The sequence below is a fragment of the Mixophyes fleayi genome, chromosome 2 (genome assembly GCF_038048845.1).
Source record: "Mixophyes fleayi isolate aMixFle1 chromosome 2, aMixFle1.hap1, whole genome shotgun sequence".
Lineage (NCBI taxonomy): Eukaryota > Metazoa > Chordata > Amphibia > Anura > Limnodynastidae > Mixophyes > Mixophyes fleayi.
Window position 1 is genome coordinate 47,656,764 of NC_134403.1, and position 19,865 is coordinate 47,676,628.

At 41.5% G+C, this 19,865-nt stretch overlaps 1 long non-coding RNA gene and 1 pseudogene across 1 annotated transcript; both read right to left on the reverse strand.

Annotated features, from left to right (window-relative positions):
• Positions 1-10,953: 10,953 nt before the first annotated feature.
• On the reverse strand, positions 10,954-14,574 carry LOC142140084 (uncharacterized). Its single transcript, XR_012688288.1, has 3 exons — positions 14,506-14,574; positions 13,903-13,975; positions 10,954-11,435 (listed from the first exon to the last, which is right to left on the reverse strand). It is a non-coding gene; the product is annotated as an uncharacterized LOC142140084 (long non-coding RNA).
• A 4,032-nt stretch (positions 14,575-18,606) lies between these two features.
• On the reverse strand, positions 18,607-18,725 carry LOC142142178 (5S ribosomal RNA; annotated as a pseudogene).
• Positions 18,726-19,865: the final 1,140 nt, after the last annotated feature.

Here is a 19,865-nt window from a genome sequence, read left to right on the forward strand (position 1 = left end):
TTTAACTCCATTCCTGAGACCTGGTTTGATCATTTAAGGATTGGTATGCTGGTACTAGTTATATCATCTTTATAAGTATGGCTCGTACAATAAGCTTTCAACTAATAACATTGTACTGATCCGCTCCAAGCTGTAAGCCTGGAGAATTGGGAGTGTATCTCCCTAATGTAAGATCTCTGGCGTGGCACTACCTGACCTTTCCTCACCTAAACGGATCAAACTAAAAGCCACAAATACTGATTTGCGCGCAATGTTTACACCAAATACATTTGTCTATAACTAAATTCAGGGATCTGAAAAACCCTTCAATGATGTGTGCATTTGCTTATTAAGAACAAATGTTTGGGACTGTATACAATTTATTAGAACTGAATTTTTCCATTTTGCACTTTGCTGCATATAGAAGGATGTGTGTGCGGTCCTTAATCCCTATTGTCGGGGACACAAGCCTTATTCCTAAAATAGAACTTTTGAGTCCACTAAATCTAAAACCATGTTTTCTATTCTGAAAAGTCATTTTAACACTTCTAAATCTGTATGTAAAAATATTAAAATATGTCCCTTCTAAAAACTATTATCCTCCTATGTACCTTTTTGTGGGGAATCCCAGTATAAATTGTTTTGTCTTGCATCATTTAACAAATTTTGGCCTGTTCCTCCTTGCTGCCATGCTTAGGACCATTTGTATTGTTGTATAATCCAGTTTTGGACAGACTGGAGTTATTAGTCAGATGGTCTCACATTTGCCCCTCATAGTGGACTCAACAATTGCAAAGCTTACAAACCCAAAATCACCCAAAACATCACCCCCTCTACCACTGTGCTTGACAGGAGGTTCTTGTAATAATACAGTTTGGTTTCACTAAACATGCCAAGACCAGACACCTCCACTTTGGTAATCTAGATTTTAAATTAAGAGCAATCTTATATCAAATATCCTATATGTATACTATCACAAATCTGTAATCGTGCCAACTCATAATAAACAATGTGTCCGTTTTTAATTCAATGAGTACAGGAACCAAATGTAAATATCAAAATACTTATATTTGGTTGTTGAATATATCTGTGTCACAGCTTGGTGGTCTTCCCCTTTGTGTTAATTCAAAGTGATATACAATATGTGGAAAAATAAAAATACAACATAGTGTGACATCGTTTAGTCCATAATACCACATAAAATGTGAACATTTGAAATGACAAAAGTTGTTAATATAATTCAATCCATATAATTTATTCCACCACGGTGTACCTCCTTCAACCTCTTGAGACAGGTCTTTTTCAAGGATCTACTATATAAATGCCTAGTGGCATGTGTGGAAAAAAAAACAAGCTGCAGCGCCACCTGCTGGGCAGAGTTATACACTGACCTATATATTTCTTGAAGGAGAAGTGACAGTTGGGAGTGGTTGGTGGTTGCCGGGGGTGACAGTGGGGAGTTTTTAACACCTTAAGTAGCTTGATGAAGGATGAGGTGATGGAGAAAAATGATGAGGTGGTGACATGTGGACAAAACCACGTTAAAAAAGGGCGCTCGCGTCGGGAAGTAACGCTCTTCCCCTGAGGAGGCCTGGGCTAGGCCCAAATGCATGACAAGAACCTTTTTAACACCTTAAGTAGCTTGGTTTGACTAGAATGCATGAGTATCGTGCACGGGTTAACTTGTATATATGTTCATCAACCAAATATAAGTATTTTGATATTTACGTTTGGTTCCTGTACACATTGTTTCTAATTTAATCATCACCTTAATCATCACATTGTTTGTTGTGAGTTAGCACTATTACTGATTTGTGATAGTATACTTGTGAAGATACGGGGTTTTCTGGCCCACTTCTACTCACTTCACTCTTGCTGGTCACCCAGGGGTGCCTTCCTAGGCCACGGAAGCCTACCAGTACCTTCTACGGTTCTTATTAGTCACTTAGGCAAATTCAATTGGAAAGTAAAGCAATACATTTATTGTAATAAAAACAATCACTAGATTATTATGTACACACAGTAAATAAATGCCAGGCAGGATTACCACATCATCTGTTCCTTACTCCACTATCTTAAGGAGCTACAGTTACCTGGATGTCCTGACTTAAAGGTCCATGGAGTTCTTCTTAGCTGCAACTGTAGTCCATCGGTAGAGAATGAAAACTCACAACCAGCTACACTGCACCTTCCATGACTCAATTCTCAGAATGAATATCTCCTCCCACCCCCCGAGTGGCTCCTTATAATCTAGGGTCTAATTTCCACAGTGTTTTCCCCCTCCCTGGGCAAATCCCTGTGTCTATCCTTCTTACCCATTTGTGGGTGCTGTATCAGGGGGTTGGAGAGGGAGTGAAGATGAGCTGTACTTCGACAGAAGGTCCCCTGCCTGGCTCTAGAGAAAATTTCTGAACTAGTCATGTGGAGAACAATGGATACTAATTGGCCTCCCCCACCTCCAAAGATAGGGTAGCAGTCAGCCCATCCTAAAATTAACACCTTACACTACTTTGTGATGTCAAAGTATCCCCAGCTGTACCATGCTTCCTGTAGAGAAGGGAGGGGGGCGAATGAATGCAGCTCCAGCCCCCTCACCTGTATCATGGACATCACCTGATCTTTACCCATAACCCACCTGGCTTCAATTTAAGGACAATGAATAACAACATCAAATGCCACATCATTAATGTACAATATACATATTTACAATGAGCTACAATGTCCCCTTATCCACATGTAATTAGACACTGCAGTTGTAGTCTGTTGAGCTGGACAACAAAAGCAAGGGCTATAAAAAGTACATGCTATAATCCACATTTTGTGAGAAACGAGGGACAGACTGGTTAGGGTGATATTAATCCCTTGTTTCACCACAATACTTATAGGGATATGTGAACACAAACAATGGCACTGATTACTCTTAAAAAGAACCACACAAACGTTCTCATGCAACTGTTAATAGCCCAGTTTGTTTCTTTTTACATTTTTTAACTCCAATTTGGTGTTATGTGGCCAGAGCACATCGTTTCTGAAATTCATTCAGATACAAGTTTGCAAACCTAAGTTGTACTGTCATTTTAGGGGAAGGGGCTTTCTCCTGTCTACCCTTCCATGAAAGTCATACTTGGTCAGTTGTGGGGGTTTGTGGAGCGTCGTATAGATTATCTTTGGATAATTTTGGGGAAATTGGCAACTGTCTGCAGTATTCTCCATTTGTAAATTTTTCTTGCTGTAGAGTGAAATACTGCAAATTCATCAGCATTTATTTATATAGCACCAGCAGATTCTGTAATTGTTTGAAAAATGGCCTTATAACGTTCAGACTCATGAGCAGCAGCAATTGCTTCTCTGAAATTTTAGCAGATGACTATTCTCCTTGGCTCGGTGTTGACACAAACCTGAATACTCCAGAACAAATTGCCAAAGCTTCTGCTATATAGGGGTAGTAACAGGAAGTGCATTTGATTAGCTACATTTGGCTTAAATTACCTTATTTATTGATTTGGAAGCAGTAAGAGTGTATATAGCTTCTTCATGTTAAATATGTCAGATGTATTATGGATTATTTGCTGCAATCGATAGATTTATACAATTCTGCATGTATGTGTTATAAAGTGCCACCATATGGTGAAGCAATGTACATTGAAGTTGCATTTAAGGTCTTATTTAGATCTACTGGAATACCATCTCTGTTCAGCTGCTGGCCAAGTGAATTCAACGGCCATCTCTATAACCCATCTCCGTTCCTCCTTTGGTGATCTCCACTGCCGCCTCGGTGCCAACTGCAGTCACCGTACTTTGGGGACATAAGTCATGGCTCTATTTCCTACAGCAAGCATGATATTAAAGAAAGACATGGACTACTCCAAACCGGCAAATGATTACAAGAGTCCCCGATCAGCATGAAGTCAAGCTTGCAAAACCCGAAGAGGAAGGAAGCTCATTTATGGTTAATGCTGAAGGACTGTATGGTTGTTAGGAGCTGACTATTCTAAGATGGCTACAATGACTTTCATCTTTCATGTCTTCACCTTTCACTGTCCCTCTTTATTCCATCCATACCTCACCATCAGTAGCTGCACAGAAATGCCAATTACCAATGGCTGCTTTATTATTGGTGGTGATAATGCTGTTCCTTACAATAGCCACACACAGTTTCTCCACCAGCAGCCACAATTGTTATTCTACTACTTTATGTATCAAGTGTTCCCCACACTTATTGAATTGTAAGCTCCTCTGGGAAGGGCAATCTTTAACTTCTGTTACTTGTCATTGTATGAATTTGTATGTCATGATCCCCTCCATGTACAGACATTTGTAGTATGTCACTGTTTTATAAATGAAGATAATTCAGGGGCTAATGCTGCAAGCAGATGATGTGAAACATTTGATATGTATTGATAAATGTTCAGGTATACAGCCACTGTGCTACTTCTTGGCTCGGGGCAGTTGGCGGATACGGGTACTGCGCCAGTTCCCGTCACTTGGTAGTTTGCAGGTACTGAGTTTTGTTTATTGGGCAGAACTACTCTTTGTACATGCGGTTATTTTAAATGACTCTTATGCCTTTACACTTTTATGATTATATTTTAGAGTACATAATACCGGGTAAAACAATTGCAGGGTTAGATGGATTAGGGACAAAAAAAAAAAGAAAAGCAGCACTGAATAGTGATTATATAGGTGTGACCTTAACTAGAAAAATCAAAGAAAACCATGTACGGATACATAAAACCAGAGATAATAGTATATAAAAAATATATTTTTAAGTCTCAATAAATATAATAAATACATAGGCCTCATAAATTGGTGATTGAAACCAAACATTTAAAAACACTGACAAAAAGCTGTATAAATGAAATCACAAATGGTGTCAATAAATGGATTAAATTGATGAGTATGTCCATGTAACTAGTAAATATATGGTAGTTCATATAAAGATATAATCACAATAAAAATAACAATAACATCCCTCCCAAGATATCCAGCAAATCGGCCCATAATTTGGAAGCTATATAGCAATCAAAGTAATGCTGGTATATTAATGGTATTCCACGTCCAGATCCTGATGGAATGTTAGTGGCAAAGTACTTGCATAGAAAATAAATTTTATAACTTACTTAATTGTATCAGTGGTTCCAAAGGTCAGTAGGTCTTTTAAAAAAAACAAAAAAAACACAAAACAATACATTTATTTTTGCTGCCGTCTCAAATTATTTTATACACTTGTACAAATTTCATTAATTTAAAGAAGCGTTTGGTTTTTGGGAGTTGACCACTCCCTACAGGTGCTGCAGGCTTTATAAGATGGATGTACAGGGAAAGGTTTTAAATGGAACGCCCTGAATGTAAATTTGTATCACTAGCTTCGGCACTCCCCTACAGGAGATGCCTTATTGTGCACAAAATTCTCCTTTATGTATATGCACAGTGATTTTTATATTTTGTTTGTTTCTGAGCGCTGGACAACATTTTTATTTTATTTAAATTTTAAATTTATTTTGTGTGTCTCACAGAATCAGCCCCTGCATGTGGTGGGGTTTTTTTTTTTAATGAAAACTTCAAAAATGTAACCATCATCATCATCATTTATTTATATAGCGCCACTAATTCCGCAGCGCTGTACAGAGAACTCATTGACAGCAGTCCCTCAAGGCATTATATGTTTAGATAGCATTGATTCATACTCAATACACCGGCAGTGCAAAGATTGTCAAACTAAACCCATTTTTATTAGATGGTTTTTATGTTGGTGGACAGCTAGAAAAGAAGACTATGGAATAGCGTTCATTATTGGAGTAGCGGTAAGGAATCGCATTGTATTGTGGTAGGAAATAGATAATGTACAAAACATCTGACTGCACATCTCGCTGCATTGCTGAAGCTCATACCGTGCATACTTCTGTCTGGTCACCTGCAATGCATCTAATTGAGGGAATTCACTAAAATGTATCTCAGAAAAATGTCTGCCTCAGTTACTATGAGACTTAATGTATTACCAGGGCTGCCGAGAGGAATTCTGGGCCCCGGTACAACAAATTCATGGGGCCCCCCTTAGAGTCGAGTATGATTAAAAAAAAAAAAAGGGAGGTGTGGTCATGCATTTGGGGGCGTGGAAAATGTGCCATTGGGGCATGGCTAACACATCAAAATCACTAGGCTCTTAATTCGCCCGAGCGTCACATATGTCCAAGCATTCCTGACTTTCAGGACATCTAGCACCACAGTGTAGTATAGAAAAAATGCAGTGTGTACACAAAGAGTTCAGTCTTGGCCTGCACCTTACATTGGGCACAACACTCACCAAAAATTGACATTGTCCCTACTAGAATCACAACATTTCACATACTGTCCTGCTCTCTCCTACCTGTTCTTCTCACTTTCATCCCCTGTGGCTGCATGTTTCTTTAGTTGCGGCTTTTCTGGATCCTGGAATGCTGGGGGCCCTATTTGGGAAAAAATAGCTACAATAATTCCAAACAACCCTGGCGTTAAATCAATACCATCTACGATTAATAATTAGGCCTTCCTCCAGCTCCAATATTACAATAATGTGCCCCTTCATCATCGCCATGCCTTATGATCACACTGTGCCCTCCATGCTGCTTTTGCCCCCTTCACCTGGCTCCCCTTCATCACACTATACTATGCTGCTCCCCCCCCTTTTTCAATCCCACTGTGCCATGCCTCCCCCTTTTTAACCCCACTGTGCCATGCTGCCCACCATTTTTTAACCCCACTGTGCCATGCTGACCCGTTTTTTAACCCCTCTGTGGCCCCCTCATTGTTTAACCCCTCTGTCATGCTGCCCCCCCGTTTTTAACCCCTTTGTGCCCCCCTAATTTTTATAACCACTGTCATGCTGCCCTTCCCCCCCGTTTTTTATCCCCTCTGTGCCCCCCTCATTTTTTAACCCCTCTGTCATGCTGCCTCCCCGTTTTTAACTCCTCTGTGCCCCCTCATTTTTTAACCCTTCTGTCATGCTGCCTCCCCGTTTTTTAACCCCTCTGTCATGCTGCCCCCACGTTTTTAACCCCTCTGTGCCCCCCATTGTCTTTTAACCCCTCTGTCATGCTGCCCCCCCCTGTTTTTTAACCCCTCTGTCATGCTGCCTCCTCCCCCCCACCGTTTTTTAACCCCTCTGTGCCCCCCTTGTTTTTTAACCCCTCTGTCATGCTGCCCCCCCTTTTTTAACCCCTACTGTGCCCCCCCATTTTTTAACCCCTATGTCATGCTGCCCTCACCGTTTTTTAACCCCTCTGTGCCCCCCTCGTTTTTTAACCCCTCTGTCATGCTGCCCCCCCTTTTTTAACCCCTACTGTGCCCCCCATTTTTTAACCCCTCTGTCATGCTGCCCCCTCCATTTTTTAACCCCTCTGTCATGCTGCCTCCCCGTTTTTAACCCCTATGTCATGCTGCCCCCTCATTTTTTAACCCCTCTGTGCCCCCCCCTCGTTTTTTAACCCCTATGTCATGCTGCCCCCTCCGTTTTTTAACCCCTCTGTGCCCCCCTTATTTTTTAACCCCTATGTCATGCTGCCACCTCCGTTTTTTAACCCCTCTGTGCCCCCCCTCATTTTTTAACCCCTCTGTCATGCTGCCCCCCCCCCCCCCCCGTTTTTTAACCCCTCTGTGCCCCCCCCTCGGTTTCCTCCCTTCACTTACATTTCCTTCTTTCCTGGTCTTCTCTGCTGCTCTGTGCTCCATTGCTCCAGACAGACAATGCTGGGCGTGACATGATGACGTCACACCCGGCATTCAGACAGTCTGAATGGAGCACAGAGCAGCAGAGAGGAGGGACGCCGGCTCCGCGATCACGTGAGTATGTTTTGATGGGTTTTTTTTAACTACCCTGCTTCCCCCACCAACGACTGAAACCCCCCCCCCCCTCAGCAAAAAAAGAAGAAAGAAAAAAAAATAGTTTTGAAAAAAAAAAAACGGCAGCGCAAGGGCCCCCTGACTTGCCCGGGTAATTAGTACCCCCCCCCCCCCCCCCTCTCGGCGGCCCTGTGTATTACCACTAGCTAAACCAAAAAACTAAGATTATTATTATTATTATTATCCTTTATTTGTTAGGCGCCACAAGGTTTCCGCGGCGCCGTACACAGTACAAAACAGTCGACTATACAGGGTGAAGCAGTACAAAACAATAAACAAAATACCAATACTTCAGAAACTCCAGGCAGATTTATGCAAAAAACGGAGCAGAAGAACAGGTAGGGAGACATGAGTGAAGAGGGCCCTGCTCAAGTGAGCTTACATCCTAAGGGAGGGAGAACAGAACAGGCACAGGGGGAGCCAGAAAGGTAAGGGGGAGAGCGAGTTGAGAGCGGGTGGCGGGGTTATGTGGATGGTTGGTATGCTTTGAGGAAGAGGTGGGTTTTCAGCGCACGTTTGAAGGAGCACAGAGTAGGAGAGAGACGGATGGAACGAGGGAGTTCATTCCAGTGAAGGGGGGCAGCGCGGGAAAAGTCTTGGATTCTGGAGTGGGAAGAGGTGATAAGAGTTGAGGAGAGGCGTCGATCATTGGCTGAGCGCAGGGAGCGGGCAGGAGTGTGAATGGAGAGGAGACTAGAGATATAAGGGGCAGTAGAGTTGGAGAGAGCCTTGTAAGTGGTGGTGAGGAGTTTGAAAAGGATTCTGTAGGGGAAGGGGAGCCAGTGTAAAGCGAGGCAGAGAGGGGAGGCCGAGGAGGAGCGGCGTAAGAGGAAGATGAGTCTCGCGGCCGCATTGCGTATAGAGCGGAGGGGGGAGAGATGGGAGTGGGGGAGGCCAGTGAGGAGGAGGTTGCAGTAATCCAGGCGGGAGATGATGAGTGCGTGGATGATAGTCTTGGTGGCATCCTGAGAGAGAAAGGGACGGATGCGGGCGATGTTGCGTAGTTGGAAACGACAGGCTTGGGCAAGGGCATGAATATGGGGGGCAAAAGAGAGAGAGGGGTCGAGGGTGACACCCAGGCAGCGGAGTTGGGTGACAGAGGAGATGGTGGTGTTGTTGACGACAATAGAGAGGTTGTGGTGGGATGGGAGTCTGGATGGAGGAAAGACAATGAGTTCCGTCTTTGAGATATTAATTTTGAGAAAACGCTCAGACATCCAGGAGGAGATGGGGGAGAGGCAGTCAGATATACGAGAGAGGAGGGTAGAAGAAAGATCAGGAGAAGAGGTGTAGAGTTGAATGTCGTCAGCATACAGGTGATATTGAAGACCGAAGGAGGAGATGAGAGCACCAAGGGAGGAAGTGTAGAGCGAGAAGAGAAGAGGGCCGAGGACAGAGCCCTGCGGGACTCCTACAGGGAGAGTGCAGGGCTACGATTACATTAATGTTTTGCCTGTAACCTAAAGGAATGACAGTGTTAATCTCATGTATGAGATATTGAACGGCCATCACCATATTATAACTGGATTCCTGTAACCAAATTGCCAGTGACATTTTATAGTGATAAGGGTAAGGTGGTAACTAAGGGTGCTGCTACTTCTTGGATATGCTCTGCATGTCACCTTAAGGACGGAACTAGCAGTCAATGGTTCCAAATGATCAATAAATAAAAAATATGATTTAATATAATATGCATTATCCACAGATACAAATGTCTATATATGACATGCTGTGCAAGCTATTATCCTTTATCTGCATATATTTTAGGCTCTTTAATTCTCTCAATACCACCCTTTATTTTAGGGTTTGTGCCCCTACAATGGTGTTTTGCCCCTTCATAAGCAGACCTGTTTTTTAGCTTTTTGGCAATGCACCGGTCCCCTTCCCCATCTCAAATTATGTCATGATATAGACTAAAATCAGACTTTACTTTATTCCAAATGTTTTCTAGTAACTCACTGGGGCATATTCAAATGTCGGCAGAAACAGCGAAAATCTCGCGGTCCGCGCATTATTACGGTAATGCGCAGAAAAACCGTTATTACGGTAGTTTTCTCGCTGGATTTCAGATCGCAGCTCCCTGAGCCGCGAGCTGAAATCCAGCTATTACCGTAATAATGGTAATAGTTTTAACACCCCGCGGAAACAGGACAATTGAATATGCCCCACTGTGTACCCTATAAGCAAACAAGGAGTTACTGCATCTTGCTGGAGGAAAGAGATGTTACTTTGTGTCAACATGCTTTGATTGTTTATTCAAGAGGTGCCCAGTTATAGGAGAGGATCTATCGACCCTTTCTTATTACCCAGAGGAAGCTAACACTGGCTAAAATGCCTTAGGCCAGAAATAACAATATGGGTCAAACAAGGTTCAAGCTCTGTGGATAATAGGAAATTATGATCGCTCAAAAGAATACATCACATAATAAATATTTCAAGACTCTTGTATAAATTTGTATCTCCTGAAAGTAATGGGATATAATGTGTTATTGAGATACATTGGCCCATAGGCAACCTGGAGGAATAACACATGCATAGGTGGCGCTGAGGAATTAGTGGCGCTATATAAATAACTGATGATTAAACCTGGTTTAGTGAAATTAATGCCATACTGGATGTGTCAGATGAAGTTGTAATATATTTTGGGGCAATGAATAAAAATTATAAGCATGCCAGCCAATCTTTCAGTGAAGTCAGAGGTGTTTGGGTAAAGAAGGATCAGCCTGCTGCTGAGAAATTACCCAATTCATCTAGACCCAAGGCCACAAATTCTATCCAATTCTGCGTTTCCAGTGTTTGGGTTTTTTTTACAGATATTTATTGAGGAAGACTGTTAATGAGTTCCAAAACCACAGGCTCTAAACAATGGCTTTTTATATAGTGGCAAATTCCCTTCTACAAATCAAAGGCTATAGTTACTTAGGTTGAGTTAGGATGTGTCGTAAGAGAACACCTCCACCTTAAGAGTTAGGATTCCAGACATCGGATTCTTATCTGGGTGAGGGGCAATTGGTTTCTTGTAATATGATGAATTCTTACATATATATAACAATTTACAGCTTCAGGAGTGGTCAGCAGTACGTGATATGGACTTTCTACATACGTTCCAAAGAGAACTTTCCCTGGTGCATCTTCACCCAATCACCTGGCTGTATCGAATTACACTGTTGATATGGTTCTTTAGGCAGTACAGTATCGTTTTATTAGCGTTTTGCAATAGTTTTGAATTAATCGTTCGGTTGAAAGTAAAGGCTGGATAATGGGGGCACCATGGGACTCTGGTCTTCCCATTAATATTTTATGTGGACAAAGTCCAATCTCTGTTGGTGGATCTCAGCCTCATGAGTGCAAAAGGTCACTTACTTGCTTTTGCACAAATTTTAGCAACCTTGTTTTACAAGACAATATTCTGTTTCTTGATCTTACCCTAAGCCTGTAAATAGTAAGGACAATTTGAGGATCAGACTATGATACACAACCATAAGACCTCCATGTAGCTTTTTCAGACCTCTGTTTCTAAAGTGGCAAGAGGAGAGGATGGTTGTTCCAACAAAATTAAATGTGGATTACTTGGCTTGCTATAAGACAGGAGTTTGAGCAGTGGAGTCAACATTGTGTGTATATATTTTATTTTTTTAAATTTGAAATGACAAAGACATGAAGTACAAAAGAAAAAGGTTTTCTTCAATACAAAATAAAAACATCAGTAAAAGAAAATAACGGAGAAGCACAATATAAGGGTATAAGGGAAAAATGGAAAACTGAGGAAGAAGGGGAGTGGAAGGGTAGAAAGACAGCAAATCGCCTGTTTGGAGGGAGTCAAAACCATGAAAAGAGCAAATGCACAAATAGGCAATGGGTACAAACATGTCAACCATACTGTATTTTATATAGGGTCAGTCAGATCTGGAGCATGGGATTGTCATTAAGCGTAAGAGGAGGAGAGGGAAAATGAAACGTAAACCAGGGCTCCCAAACAGGGTTATACCCTGAAGGAGACAATTGATGCGCTCCATGGTGGCAATTAACAAAATTTGGTTCTTCACAAGCTGCAGGGGAGGTTGGGAAGGGTTCTTCCAGAATTTGGCTAAGGAAGATTTAGCAGCATTAAGAATGTGGGAAATAAGTTTATTAGTCTTGTTCCCATTCCAGGAACAGGGAGGCACAATAGAGCATTCCAAGGGAAGAGTTGAAATTTAACATCTAAGATATTTTCCATCATCGAATACTATAGCACTTTACAATTGGGAACAAACACAGTAATGAAACAATACTGGGTAATACAGACAGACAGATGTAAGAAGGCCCTGCTCACAAGCTTACAATGTATGGGACAATGGGAGTTTGATACATGAGGTTAAGTGCTGCATATTGCATATTTGTTCAGACATTGTGCAAAAGTAAAAAGTACTTAGTGGGCTATATGAGCCAGTCACACAGCAATGTTGGTCAAAGGGTTGTTGTTTTGTGTTAACTGTGTAGAAGGAAGTAATAGGGTAACCTAGGGAAGATAAGACGGTGGTTGAGAAATATTATAAGCTTGTCTGAAAAAGTGGATTTCCAGAGAACACGTGAAGGTTTTAAGACTAGAGGAAAGTCTTATTGTGCTGGGAGGGAATTCCACAAAGTGGGTGCAGCCCAAAAAAAGTCCTGTTACTGTGAATGGGAGGATGTAATGAGACTGGATGAGATACACAGATCTTGTGCAGATGGAGGTGTCTAGTTGGGAGATGTATGTTGGTGCAGTTATGTTAATGGCCTTGTATGTTAGAAGAACTTTATATTGGATTTGGTGAAAACAGGCAATCAATGTAGTGACTGACAGAGTGGTTCAGCAGAGAAAGAATGATTTGCAAGGAAAATCAATCTAGCCGTTGGGTGCAAAAAAGATTGAAGGGGCGAGAATCTGATTCAGAGTCGATGTGTGGAACAAAGGAGAAGTCTGAGTTAAGGATCCCACCTAGGTAGTGAGCTTGCGATGTGGGATTTATCAGGTAGGTAGCTTCCGTTGGCAGGTGGCAATATTATTAAAGAAACGAACAGAACAAAAGAGGCACTCCAGTCTCTAAAGAGTATTAGTTTAGTAAAGGAACCATATCCTGAATCTTAATCAAAGCAAAATTAAAACATAACTTTTATGAAGTTGTTTTTTTAAAAAAGCAGCAAAATATTTTAAAAATTATTATGTATGTTGTGAATTAAAACAAAAAGTACCCAAAAGACGGTCGGCATATAAAGTATCATATAATAGTGATACACAAAATATCGTTATGGCAGATCATGTTCCCTGGGGCTATAAATCATAAAGAGGGGAAATATCTTGAAGGATATAGTTTTATCATATATTATCCTATAAATTCCTTCAGATAAATAAACTTCCAAAGAGAGATGTCTAATTCACAGGGACATTTGCGCACTCTCAATATGATGGTTCTTTATAATGGACTATCCCTATTGTGTGAAAGAATATATTGGTCAATATTAACCCATAAAGATTTTTGAATAGTATGTTGGGTTCCACAATGCACACCAGAATCCAAAATGATTATCAGAATCCCACTGTCGACCTTCTTACATATAAATTATTAATCCCATTCACCCAATATGGCAAAACGGTTGTAAATTATCACTCATATATTTAAAGTGTACTGCTACTTAATAGGTTTTCACGAGGCTAATTTAATTATAATCTTGCCTCTATCAGTACCAGTATCTAATGTGAGGAAAAGGGGTTCTACATTGAGTTTCCTGGGTCCAATGCCCCAACTATGCCTTGTTCACACATGAGATCTCATAGATATATGTAATTGCCCAATATCAATCTTCAATATCTAGTCCATGTGTAAAGAATTTTGATTCTTCCATTACATCTCTAAATGTCCATACATGCCTCTTATTAGTATCTTGGTGTGTATATGGGCATAGAGGAGGTCATAATTCCTCCATGGCTATTAGATCATATATAGATGTCATGAGCCCTTCCCTATGCACAGATGAATCCCCTATTGAAACATAATCTCCACATAGTAACTAACAATCAGATACCTTCAGCGCATATCTGATAGTTCCAAACACCGTCCCCGGCAAGGAACGCCGAGTCGGATGCCGCCGTCGGGTACTAGCGACGTCACTGCTGACGTCACTTCCCCTAACGTACGTTTCGCAAATAAGCTTTCTCTATGAGAAAGAGAGGACATCCAAGAAGAAATAGTAGAAAGACAGTCAGTAATGCAGACCAACACAGATGGTGAGAGAACAGGAGAGGATAGATAAATTTGGGTATCATCCACATAGAGATGATACTGAAATCCAAAGAAGCTTATTAGTTTTCCAAGAGAAGGACCTAGTATTGAGCCTTGTGGTACTCCAACTGATAAAGAAAGCAGAGCAGAGGTGGAGCCAGAGAAATTAACACTGAAAGAGCGACCAGATAGGATGATGTGGCTGGATCAGAGATAACTTATTGTATAACTTTATTTCAATTAGTGGCATAGTGTGCCAAGGTATATTATTGCAAATGTACAGATTTTTTGTATTGGAAATGTATTGATTTTGAGACACTATTTCAAGTTTGAGGAAATTAGTTTTTGTAACTTTTCTAAAGGAAGACCCATGCTAATTAGATCTTTTCATCTGCGTAACCAAAACATGTTTTTGGCTTGAATACAAAGGAGGGGGTCGTTAACCTTTCATCCTATGTCTTCGAGAGATATGAAACCTATCTGAATAATGTAACAGCAAGTACTTTAGGAAATCACAGATTAATATGAATTTTGTTAAGTTTAAATTGTGCTAAATCCAAATTTAGAGAATATATTACATCTTAATGCTAAACATTACATATAATATCTCAGACTTTGTGGTGCCAGGTAGGGAAGAGGACCGATAGTGTGTCAGGTCCCTTGAGCAATAAACATAACTGCTTGAAGATTCCGCCTGATGCCTATTGCCTGCTGTATCCTGTGACCAACAGATAAGAGCTTACACTCTAATCCATTCCCTGGCTGTCCTGTGTTGAACTCAGCATCTCTGTGTCAATGTTCTGCCCGCTACTCAGCAGTCCTGATCCATAGTAAGTGGTCAGGGGGTACCAGCCAGCCCACAGCAAAGAGGCGCTGTAGCAGCTATACCAGTAACCCAGAGGTAATTGGTTCTAGGTGCTGTGAAGAAGGCTAGTTCTGGTAGCAAGATTCTCCTACAAATATTGTGCAGTTGGCATTTGCATTCGGTGAGTGTCAGGTGGCAAGGTGACACCAGTAGGAGTGGTCAGTAACAGTCAGTTACTGATGGTGAGAAAGAAACCCAGATAAACTGTGCAAGAAGAACATCCCTTCATCCTCTCCACAGACTGAGTGGTGAAGTAAATTCAAAAAGAAATGTTGGTCTGGTGGATGTGCTATTCTGTCCCAGAAAAGAGGTTCTGGCATATTCATATGTATCAAATCTTGAAGGCATGTGGTGAGAACTGAAGCGTAACCCAGAATATACTGGCAGCTAAAGCTGGCCATACCTAAGGTTCTTAACCAGGAGACAGTGGTGAGGCTTAGCACCTTAATAATGACGTCTGTTCTTTCAGCAGAGCGGTAGCATTGTCCTGCTGAAATATCATGTCCAAAAAAGTGCATTTTAGGTTAACAAAGCTAAGGTTTTCCCTAGAGATGCTGTGCACCTTCTGAGCAAGACCGTAAAAAGAAATGAAACATCTTTTTGCAAGTTTCCAAAGATGCTGAGGCTAGTAACAAAGTATCTACATACTGGAGAAAGACTGAACCTGCTGGAAAAAAACCAATATTTATCTTATCTTTAAGATTTGTGAGAGTAAGTCTGGTATAGTTATGCTAGTGCCCCTGATAGGTAACTGCAGACAGGAAGAGGTTGCCAGAGTGAACTGGTATAGAAAAGAAAGCAGAGCACAGGTAAATCACCATGAAATAAGTATACTTGGGTCACATACAAGTTTGGATAGTTGCTGGATTGGAAACATCAGGAAAAACTGGTATCTACTTTGTTTACTGGTCTGTTCTAGAAAACAACCTATTATTGCCTGATTTCTTTAAAGGAAAAGCAGTTATGTTACAAGTTGATACTGTAGGATTAATGACACCTTGTTGTCCAAGGGCACGGAGGATACAGAGGTTCTTAGTTAGTGACTTATGGTGATTCAACCAAACTTGAACAGGTTGTTGTTGTTACGAGTCACTGCTGCGGCGACTCATCTATTGCTATTAGAGGCCGTGTCCCAGCTGTTGCCCTGACAGTCAGGACATCACTTCCGGGTTCCACGTCCCAGGTGTTACCAGGGGAGCAGCCAGGATGCTTTATCCCTCACTGCCGTGTACTGGCTAATTGACAGCGGGGCGCGTGCCCGGCTCCGATAATTAACATCAGACTGGGGAAGCTGATTATGTCTCCTGTGTGCCTCCTCTTTCATTGGCCAATCCATGTATTTAAGGCATTCTAGTGTTCACTGTGCTGCACAAATTGCTGACCTGCTTTCGTGTTTCTGTGACTTGATATCCTGCTATACTTGACTTGATTACCTGTTGTGACCTGTTGGCTTGTTTCTTGGACCCTGCTTGAACTCCTGTGCCCCTTGACCTCTGCCTGTTTCTTGGAATTTCCATCTTGCAACCTGCCCAGACCTTTTTGCCTGTTCTTCGGCTGTCCTGCTCGCTACTGATCCACAACCTTTGGCCTGTTTCCGGTATCTGCCTCCAGTATTCTTATTTCCTCCTCCCTGCGCTACGGTTATACTGATAAGCTTCTACTACCCTAGAGTTTAATTCCTGGGGGCATCCAAGTACCTCCAAACAATATCAGTTCTACGGAAAAGGCAGCCTCTAAGGGTGAAGACCTCTATTAGTCTGGTTCTAAAAGCTTTTCTAATAGCTGTAGTCCTAACAGTTGTGTAATGAAAATTTGACTACTTCATGTGCATATTATGACCACAAACAAGGTGGTTAATCTGTAAGAATCTCTTTCTATATTCCAGATGACTGTTGTACAGATGGGACAGCTTGGTCCTCAGAAAAGCCAGCACCTTATGTTGACTGGACCCAGCTACATATAATTAAATTACATGCATGGAGCAGAAAATAGTACAGCCTACTGTAGTGTGCCCAGTAAATCTCTTCCTAAGAGGTTTAACAGGAGAAGTATGACTTGGCGTAAAGAGCAGGATGATGAGAGATTGTCCAGTGGTCACAGAGAGTGGTTGAGAGACAGAATGGATGATAAGAAACCCCTACAGCAGTGATGGTTTCATAGCAGAATGGAACAGAGGACAAGATTTCATTACAGACTTGTTGATCTATTTGGATGTTGTGGTTACAAATTCCAGTAGTGGCAGTTAAGGCAGAAATCCTCATTCATTTCGCCAACCTCTGTTACTCTACCATGCCCTATATTGTCCTCTTTCTCTGCTCCCTCATGAAAGATTTTGCAATTGTAAGGCCATTAATTTGTTTTCTGAATCCACTTTTTCTTATCCTGATTAGTGATATTAATATTGTATGTGGTTTTGTCTGCCACCCACTGCAGTTATATGCACTTGGTTTTGGATGTCGAGGTCCCAATACAAAACATTGGCCACTCCCTGTTGCCAACAAGAATAAGAATAAAGAATAAATCATTGAGTTGAGGTATCAAATTTTTTTTTTTTTCAGTGACTCTGCAAATGATTCTTTAATCTGCTCAAATCAATGGTACCTTCTGGTAAAATATATATCTTTGATTATCTTTTTTGTTAAATCAGCTGATGTGACTGATGTGTGACATTTACTATTTGTCTCCATTTCATAGAGTCTCAATTCATGCCTTTCAATCACAAAAAGAATAGAAATTTCTGCAGTTATTACTGATGCACAAAATAATAAATCCAGATGTTATCCAATTTTTAATGCAAGCAGGAAGATGGAATGAAAAGTAAAACTACATAGTATTCCTCAGTTTAGGTCCCAGACATGCTCATTGAGAAAACATATTTCACTCAGCACATTCAAGGACTCTTCTCAATGCATACATCCATGTATTTGCCCCCACCACTTCTGTTTCACTGTAGTACTAAGCTGTCCTGTATAACAATATTTAACGCAACAATATGTGTCTGCAGGCAGCAGTGAAGCATGGTGGAGAGGTTCCTTGCAAATTTGGGGCTGCATTTCCGCAAATGGAGTTACGGATCTGGTCAGGATTAATGGTGTCCTCAATGCTGAGAAATACAGGCAGGTACCTATCCATCATGCAATACCATCAAAGAGGCATCTGATTGGCTTGAAATTTATTCTGCAGCAGGACAATGACCCCAAACATAGAGCCAATGTCATTAAGAACTATCTTCAGCGTAAAGAAGAACAAGGAATCCTGGAAGTAATGATATGGCCCCCACAGAGCCATGATCTCCACATCATTGACTCTGTCTGGGATTACATGAAGAAAAAGAAGAATTTGAGCAAGCCTACATCCACAGAAAATCTGTGGTTAGTTCTCCAAGATGTTTCTTCCAAAACTAGGCGCAAGTCTACCTAGAGGAATTGATATATTGAAGGCAAAGGGTGGTCACACCAAATATTGATTTGACTTAGCTTTCTCTTCTGTTCATTCACTTTGCATTTTGTTAATTGATAAAAATAAATTAACACTCATTTTTGAAAGCATACTTACTTTGCACCTTTTTTTCCCACACCTGCCTAAAACTTTTGCACATTACTGTAATTCTCACCATCACCATTGTAGGCACAAGAGAAAAAAAGCCTATAGCGCCTGATATTCTCAGGTGGTCTCCCATCCAAGTACTAACCAAGACCTACCCTGCATAGCTTCCAAGATCACATGAGAATGGGCATTTTCAGGGTGGTGTGGCTGTAGGCAGTGGTTCCATCCTGACATACACCTCTTCTACTTCTCACCACCACCATTATAGGAGAAAAAAAGCCTAAAGCTTCAGGTATTCCCAGATGAATCATTCACAAGAGAAAAAAAACTACAGCTCTTGGTATTCCGAGGTGGTCTCCCATCCAAGCACTAACCAGGCGTGTCCTGCATGGATTCCTTGAGAAGGTTTGTTCAGTGTGGTGTGGCTGTAGACAGTGATTACATCCTAAATTAAACCTCTTCTACTTCTCACCACCGTTGAAGGAGAGAGAAAAGCCTATAAAAGCTAATATTCCCAGGTGGTCTGCCATCTAAGTACTAACCAGGCCTGGCTCTGCAGGGCTTCAAAGATCAGACTAGAATAGGCTTGTTCAAGGTGGTGTAGCTGAAGGCGGTGGGTACATCCTGACTTACACCTCTTCTACTTCTCACCACCACCATTGTAGGAGAGAAAAAAGCCTACAGCACAAAGTCTGAGATACTACATCCGATTCGCACCAGAATATCCACGCCAGCACCTGTCTGAGGAGTCGGGCAACATCTTGTAAAGACGGGTCAGGACACAATATCATCTATACAAAAGTTTATATATGTTTTCTTTGATCTTAACACATATGGAACTAGAGGCAGCATTATTTCATTATTTTGTATATTTTAGTTCAGTTGTCATCGTCCATCGGATCACCCTGGTCACGTTCCTATGCTAATTCATGGGACTCCTGATTGGATTCAGTTGGGAGAGTGAGTTAGGAGTACATAGTGTAAAATAAACCAGACGGGGATGCTCTGCACATCGCTTCAATCGTGGTGAGGGGGTGAGCCAAGATAGGCAATTTAACAGAGGTATAGAGATTGCATATCTGCAAATATTTTTAGAAGTACCTAGTTGGTATATCTATTGCCGTTTGAATATCAGTGAATTGAGGGAAGAGGGTGGAGAGGGAGATATCATTTAGGTAGCGAACTCCTCGGGTATGTCAGGGGGAGAACGCGGAGGGTAATAGACCTGGTGGGAACTCCAGAGAATTGAACAGGGGAATTATTGGTGAGGGGTGCATGGAGAAGCCGCATCACAGAGATGAAGAATTCCAGATTGCTAAGGAGTGTGCGACTGTTGGATCAGCCTGTGGGAGCCA